At 43.3% G+C, this 8396-nt stretch overlaps 1 pseudogene; it reads left to right on the forward strand.

Annotated features, from left to right (window-relative positions):
- Positions 1–7499: 7499 nt before the first annotated feature.
- On the forward strand, positions 7500–7933 carry LOC105870049 (large ribosomal subunit protein eL42-like; annotated as a pseudogene).
- The last annotated feature ends 463 nt before the right edge of the window (positions 7934–8396 follow it).

The following is an 8396-nucleotide window of genomic DNA, read 5'->3' on the forward strand; positions in this document are numbered from 1 at the left end:
CCCAGCTCATTTTTCTTTTCCTTTTTTTTTTTTTTTTTTTTTTTGAGACAGAGTCCTACTGTGTTGCCTGGGTTAGAGTGCCATGGCGTTAGCCTAGCTCACAGCAACCTCAAACTCCTGGGCTCAGGCGATCCTTCTGCCTCAACCTCCCAAGTAGCTGGGACTACAGGCACATGCCACCATTCTCAGCTAATTTTTTTCCTATTTTTAGTTGTTTGGTTAATTTCTTTCTTTCTTTCTGTCTTTCGTCTCGCTTTGTTGCCCAGGCTAGAGTGAGTGCCATGGCGTTAGCCTAGCTCACAGCAACCTCAAACTCCTGGGCTCAGGCGATCCTTCTGCCTCAACCTCCCAAGTAGCTGGGACTACAGGCACATGCCACCATTCTCAGCTAATTTTTTTTCTATTTTTAGTTGTTTGGCTAATTTCATTCTTTCTTTCTGTCTTTTGTCTCGCTTTGTTGCCCAGGCTAGAGTGAGTGCAATGGTGTCAGCCTAGCTCACAGCAACCTCAAACTCCTGGGCTCCAGCAATCCTGCTGCCTCAGCCTTCCGAGTGGCTGGGACTATAGGCATGCGCCATCATGCCCGGCTAATTTTTTCTATATATATATTAGTTGGCCAATTAATTTCTTTCTATTTATAGTAGAGATGGGGGCTCGCTCTTGCTCAGGCTGGTTTTGAACTCCTGACCTCGAGCAATCTGCCTGCCTCAGCCTCCCAGAGTGCTAGGATTACAGGCGTGAGCCACCGGGCCGGCAGCTAATTTCTTTCTATTTATAGTAGAGACTAGGTCTCGCTCTTACTCAGGCTGGTCTCGAACTCTTGAGCTCAAGCAATCCTCCTGCCTCCACCTCCCAGAGTGCTAGGATTACAGGTGTGAGCCGCTGCACCCGGCCAATTTTTCTATTTTTTATAGAGACAGGGGTCTCACTCTTGCTCAGGCTGGTCTTGAATTCCTCAGCTCAAGCAATCCTCCCGCCTCAGCCTCCCAGAGTGCTAGGCTCACTTCCATTTTTAACAGATGGGAAAACCCATCTGTAACTTGTCCAAAGACCCATAGCTAGAAAAAGAGGTGAGATTTGAACTTAGGCAGGTCTGATTCTGAAGTTCACATGCTTTCCATTTCCCTCTACTGCCTTTCAGCCTGGTTAATTAATCAATGACAGTGACCACATACAAGAAGATTATGTACTTGTTGAAATTGAGCCTAGAATTTCTATACTTTGAAAGTCAAATTTTCATCACCTACTGTGAATTTAATGCAGCAGATGGAATGTTTATAAGGGTCAGCTGTATCTCTGAGAGGTGTTTCTAAATGTTTCTTTACTTTGTCAAAGTTTTTAGAGTTTCAAAAATATAAAAGTGGCTGATCCATGTTCAAGAACATTGAGAAATCTCAGTGAAACCACTGAGGAGAGAGGAAATGGGCAGAGATTGAAATGAAGCTCTGTGATGGTGGAGAAAACCAATAGGAAGGAGTGAACAAAAGGGAGAGTTTAGGGGTTATTCAGAGCCAGAGAGCTGTGGGCCCCACCTAAGAACAGAACTGACAGGCTGTAATCCACAGGCAGAACTCCCCGTCATGCGGGATGCTGAAGACCAGCATTGCACACAGCCATGGAAATAATAATGTTTCATTAATAACCATTAAGGTCCGCCTGAACAACCCACTAGAACACATAGATAGGTTAAGAAAATTTAGTTGGTTTGTCCAGGGTGGTGTCTACTCTGCTTTCTTAAAGTCTCTGTCCCTTCTTTTTTTCTTTTCTTTTTTTTTTTTTTGAGATTGGGTCTTGCTCTATTGCCCAGGCTGGAATGCAGTGGTACAATCATAGCTCATTGTGACCTCAAACTCCTGGGCTAAAGTGATCCTCCTGCCTCAGCCTCCCGAGTAGCTGGGACTACATGTGTACACCGCAATACTTGGCTAATTTTTAAAAAATTTTTTTTGTAGAGATGAGGTCTCTCTTTGTTGCCTAGGCTGGTCTCAAACTCCCAGCCTCAAGCGGTCCTCCTGCCTCAGCTTCCCAAAGTGCTGGGATTACAGGCATGAGCCACCTCACCCAGCCTTAATGTCTCTTCTGAAATTGCCTTCTCAACTTCAGCCAGAAGTGGGTGAATTGGCTGACTACCCCATGGCAAGTGAGCCGTGTGGCGACCCCTGTGCCTGGCGGAAGGTCAGGGTACCTTGGCTCTCTGTCCCCAGCTCACAGCCCCAGACATCCCAGGACACGTCCCCCTCTGCTCCTTTCTCATTCGGATGCTGAAGACACACCCTACCTCCTGTGGGCTGTGTTGCTGGCGGGTTTTGGCACCAGGGACAGGGGATTAACTCGAAGTGAGGTTTTTCCTCAAGTGGAAAAAAAAAAATTGGCGATTGATAGAACTAAGGAAACGAGCTGAGAAAAAGCCATACAAAGAATAGTGGTTGGATGATTCATGAGGTGGGGTGCTCCTTTCTGGCAAAAAAATGAGATTGCAATCTGCCCGCGGCTGTCTTGTTCTTTAATGACCACATTCTCCCTCAGAATTCTAAGTGTAGGCTGGGCCTGCGGAGGACTTTATTATTATAAGCGGTTCCATTGTCCCTGCTGTCCTTTGCCGTGAGGGCTGCAGACGTGGCCTCCTTGCCAGCCCTGCAACTAAGTCAGGGTTACCCTCGGCCAGGCAATGTGATTCTTCGTGTTTTGCTACCTTTGAGGACACAAGCAAAAAAGAGATTTTAAAAATCTGTCCTCTGGGCCAGGCGCGGTGGCTCACACATGTAATCCTAGCACTCTGGGAGGCTGAGGCAGGTAGATCACTCAAGGTCAGGTGTTCGAAACCAGCCTGAGCAAGAGCGAGACCCCATCTCTACTAAAAAAATAGAAAGAAATTAATTGGCCAACTAAATATATATATATATATATATATATATATATATATGTAAATTAGCAGGGCATGGTGGCGCATGCCTGTAGTCCCAGCTACTCTGGAGGCTCAGGCAGCAGGATTGCTGGAGCCCAGGAGTTTGAGGTTGCTGTGAGCTAGGCTGACGCCACGGCACTCACTCTAGCCTGGGCAACAGAGTAAGACTCTGTCTCAAAAAAAAAAAAAAAATCTACCCTCCAAAGGACAACTCCTGGGTATTATTTGCAGGTTACATTATTTCCGGACCCAGTAACTTTTTCCTCACTGCCATTGTGAGCACTTTCATTGTTTTAACCAATAATAGCCCAAGTGCAGCCAGAACTCTTTTCTTCAGACAGGAAGACCCCAGGAAAAGCCGCCAATTAGTAACCATTCAGAATATACAATTGGTGGGGGTCTGTCATTTCCAGTGCTGCCCAAGAGCTAAAGTCTGGACATCCAACTGTGACCAGATTAAGGAGAGGGAAATTGCAAACATTGTCCTCCCCGGACTGTCCACGGCGAGGGTTTGCTTCAAGAATAGGAGTTTCTATCATCAATCAGAAAAGAAGTTAAAAAAAATTGAAATTAGATAAATAACAATCCTTTCATTAGGGAGAGGTGAACAGTGACAGGGGTGGGGCTGGGTAGTAGTAAAAAATAGCAGGGACAAGATTCCAGTCATACTTGTGCTACTGGAAAATTGGGTGGGGATCACCCTGGATTGAAAGGAATTCATAGATAAAATTTCCCTTCCACAATTAAAAGTGAGGGATGTACTGGTAGTCTATGGTTAAATCTGGGTTTTGGAAATTGTTTGCCTGGAATCAAACCTGGGATCCTCGAAGTACTTGTGTCCTTGGACCAGTTAACTCTACCTCTTAGTGCCCCCTTAAATGTAAAATGGGGATATAATAGTACCAATACTATGGGGTTAGGATGGGAGCAAACGATTAATCATGGAAAGCATGGAGCAAATACTCAATGGATGTTAACTATTAATTGTCATTAAGGCTATGACATCACAATAGCTTTTCTGTAACACAAGTTAGCCAGAACGTTCCATTTTTAATTAGCTGTGAGATCTTGGGGCAGAATTTTCTAATCTGTTAAATGAGGGAGTTGGATCAGATGAGATCTAAATTGATCTTAGTCTGGTAATGTGGCTCACGCCTGTAATCCTAGCACTTTGGGAGGCTGAGGTGGGAGGATTGCTTCAGGTCAGGAGTTCTATGCCAGCCTGAGCACCATAGTAAGACCCCCAACTCTACAAAAAATAGAAAAATTACCCGGGCTTGGTGGCACAGGCTTGTAGTCCCAGCTACTGGGAGGCTAAAGCAGGAGAGTTGCTTGAGTCCAATAGTTTGAGGTTACAGTGAACTATGACTGTTCCATTGCACTCCAGCCTGGGCAACAGAGCAAGACTCTCTCAAAAACAAATAAATAAAAATAAATAAACAAATAAATTGACCTTAAAAGTCTAGAATTACACTCTTTGTATTTTCTTAGTGGAAATACTGAGGCAGACAAGTAGTACCTGTCCTTGACACATGGCAACCCAGTGACAATCAGGCCAAGAAGGTAATTGGCCACCAATCCCTCAGTGCTGCTTGTGTCTTCTATTATTTTATCAAAAGACCACAACCCATGGCCCATGGAGTGCAATTCAGTACAACCTTTCTGGAGGTCAATCTGGCAATATTTATTGAAAACCATAAAAGAATGTATACTCCAAATTCTATTCTAGGGCTATGACAAATAATTATAAAGGATTGCAAGAGAGCTATAAGGATGTTCACTATAGGTTCATTTATAAGGAAAAATGGGAATCAAAACAGAGGGTTGGTTAAATACATTATGGTGCAGTTATGGAATGGAATGCAGTTGTGAAAAATGATTAACAAGGGATTTTTTGACATGGTAAGATGCTTATAACATATTAATTGAAAAAGCAGATTCTCAAAAATATCTGGTCAAAAACCAAGGAAGTGAGGCTGGGTACGGTGGCTTATGCCTGTAATCCTAGCACTCTGGGAGGCTGAGGCGGGAGCATCCCTTGAGGACAGAAGTTCAAGACTAGCCTTAGCAAGAGTGAGATCCCATCTCCACTAAAAATAGAAAAAGTAGCTGGATGTGGTGATGCACACCTGTAGTCCCAACTACTTGGGAGACTGAGGCAGGAGGATCACTTGAGCCCAGGAGTTTGAGGTTGCAGTGATCTTTGATGGTGCCACTGCACTCTAGCCTGGGGAGCAAAGCAAGACCCTGTCTCAACCAAACAAAAGAAAACAAAACGAGAACCAAGGAGATATATAACTGTGGCAATTTGATGAATATATATCTACACACACACACACACACACACACACACACACACACACACACACATATATATATAAAGAGACAGAGGTTGATCAGTCACCAAATAATTTATCAAATACATAGACAGTCCACCAGATACATCCACCAAAATATAAATAGTGCTTACCTCAAGATGGTGATTGGTATTTTATTTTTCATATTTAGTTTTTTACTAATTTTGTACAATAAATATGTTTTGCATTTTCTGAACTTTTTTTTGGAAAATTAAAACATAAGCAAAACCAGAAAAAATAGCAATAGTTTCCGCCCCTCACAATGTACTCAACACCGAATTTCAGCAATTAATCCATGACCAATCTTGCTTCATCTTGTGTTACTTTTTTCTTTTTTTTACAATATTTGGGTACACTTTATTTTTATATGGGTTAACATTCTTCTATATTTCATTTCATTCGTTCTTTTTGAGAAACTGAAAACAAAGGGAAATCGAGGGTAATCAGAAGGTAATTTGAGGGTAATTTCCAACCAATATCTGAGTTTTGCAGTATCTTATTATGCAGCCCTTTCTTCCCATTTTTTTTGCAAATAATAAAGTCATTTTGACCCAAATCCAGCATAAATAGCTTTTCACCAATTCCTAACTTAAGACAACTAATTATGTTGCTTTTTAATAGGAAAAATAAAACCCTAACAACTTTGACAAAATTTTAAGCTCTAACTGTATGAGGAATTATTGTTCCTGCCTCATTGTGGCCTCCTGGTCACTTTGGCCCCATACTCACCACCACGAAGGGAATGTGAAATGGCTAATGCAGGTCATTTGCTCCTTCTGTGTGTCTCAGTGCAACGCACAAGGAAAACTATCAACTTACAGGAGCATCTGAGGCTAATTAGCTGAGCTGATTAGTCTATGGCTGTGGAAAAAAAGGGTGGGGGGGGAAGGTGAGCAGATAGAATATGCTATTTAAATTCTTAGAGAATCCAGATTTCAATAAATGGTTTAGACTTTAAATTCCTATTCTAAAATTGGATGGATGCATTTATTTCTCTTTCTTTCTTTATTCCTACACACAATGGAGTGGGGCACAGGGAAGCACTAAGTCACCGACAATGGGCTTGGTGAGGGGAGAAGTCAAAGTGACCAGAAGGTGCACAGCCTGCACATCAGACCTAAGTGAGAACTGACCAAGCGTGGAACGGTGACAGCAAATGTTGCTGACGAAGACGTACAACGTTATAACAATGTTGAAAAGTCCGCATGTCTGGGCAAAGCTCTGCCTCACAGTGTCTGCTGTGCTATTTCATGGGCCCAGCCCTAAAACACAACCGAGCAGAGGCCAGGCCTGGAGGGCACGCCGCTCCCAGGGCATTTGAGTGTTTGTTTGCTTGAGCGGCTCTTTCACCATTGTCTGCCTCCTTACTGGTTATGACATGTGCCAGAGCTGCCTTCGCCCTTCATTCCGCTGGCATTTGTTAAAACAGCATTCATCGTGATCCAAGCTGGATGTGTCCTGTAGCCTGGCTGTAACTTTCCACTTTCAGGGAGATGTAATAAGGGGTTTACAAGTCCTAATATCACAGCATTTTGAAAATAAGGATTCTAAAGCATAAACCTAGCAGAAATTCTTTTAAAGAGGAAAGGAAGAGGGGAAACTGGATTTGGGTTCCTAAATAACCCCTTGGGGTATTGTGTTGCTTGGTCCTTGGCATCAGTTAAAAGATAACAAGAGAGGCAGAACAAATTATAGATCCATATTTTCTAATACAGATGCCCAGTCAAAGGGCAAAAGGTAAAATATCCAATAATCCAGGAGGGGATATATTCAGGGTGTGAATGGTTTAACTTGGGTTGTATTCCTATCACCACGTGGTAAGCCCTGAATTCACACTGTTGAATGAATGAATACAGACGATTGCTTCTGAGGTTGCAAAGAAATTGAGAAATGTAGTTTCAAAAGAATTTTTTCTATCTACATCTCAGCTACCTAATTCATAGGACCAGAAGCAGAGTGAGTGGAATGGGACATCTTGGGTGTAAAATTTAAGGATACTTGCACTGTCAGATTGGTACAAGTCTCACTGCTGCACTTGCAAGACCCAGAGAGTGAGTGCCACCTTCAATATCGTGCCCTGGGGGCCTTACTCTCATCTGGCCTTGCTAGTCCATTTAGGGACTACAAAATATTTTTTCAGAAATTATTTCTGTTCATTCCTCTCTTTCCTGTTAGCGTGAGCAGTGGGAGGCAAGGGTTGCGACGCCAACTTTCCCGATTTCATTGTATAGACAGACGGCTCTACAGTAAACATGGTCAATGTACCTAAAACTTGAAGAACTTTCTGTAAGAAGTGTGGGAGGCATCAACCTCACAACGTGACCCAGTATAAGAAGGGCAAGGATTCCCTGTATGCCCAGGGAAAGAGGCGCTATGATCAGAAGCAGAGTGGCTATGGTGGGCAAACAAAGCCAATTTTCCGGAAGAAGGCTAAAACCACAAAGAAGATTGTGCTAAGGCTGGAATGTGTTGAGCCTAACTGCAGATCCAAGAGGATGCTGGCCATTAAGAGATGCAAGCATTTTGAACTGGGAGGAGATAAGAAAAGAAAAGGCCAAGTGATCCAGTTCTAAACTTTGGGACTCTTTTTGTCCTTTAATCTTGAGGAGAAAATGTTGAAGCTGTAGAAAAATTACTTGTAGGGAAATAAATACAATGATATTAAAAAAAATTATTTCTTCCTTGGGCTTAGTCTACTACCTCTGTTCAAGGAACAGGAACGGAGAAAGTTTCTACCTGGGGAAACCAGTGCCTCATTGCCAAGCGTTGTCAGACAGAGCTGGGTTAACTCAGCACTTACTGTGTTTTTAGGAAGGTCAGTTAATCTCTAGAGCAGGCGTCCTCAAACTGTGGCCCGAGGGCCACATACAGCCCGCCGAGGACATTTATCCGGCCCGCCAGGTGTTTTTGCCGCTGCTGCCTGTCCTGCTTAGCAGCCGACTTGTCCCGGGCCCACAGTGCACATGTGTGGAATGTGCCCACACTCTCCAACAGCCCTCCAACGGTCTGAGGGACAGTGAACTGGCGTCCTGTTTAAAAAGTTTGAGGACCTCTGCTAGAGCTTTCTTTTCTTCACCTATAAAATGCAGATAATAATAATAATACCTACTTTACAGAATGATTGTGAGCATTGG

This window comes from Microcebus murinus, chromosome 1 (genome assembly GCF_040939455.1).
Source record: "Microcebus murinus isolate Inina chromosome 1, M.murinus_Inina_mat1.0, whole genome shotgun sequence".
Taxonomy (NCBI): domain Eukaryota; kingdom Metazoa; phylum Chordata; class Mammalia; order Primates; family Cheirogaleidae; genus Microcebus; species Microcebus murinus.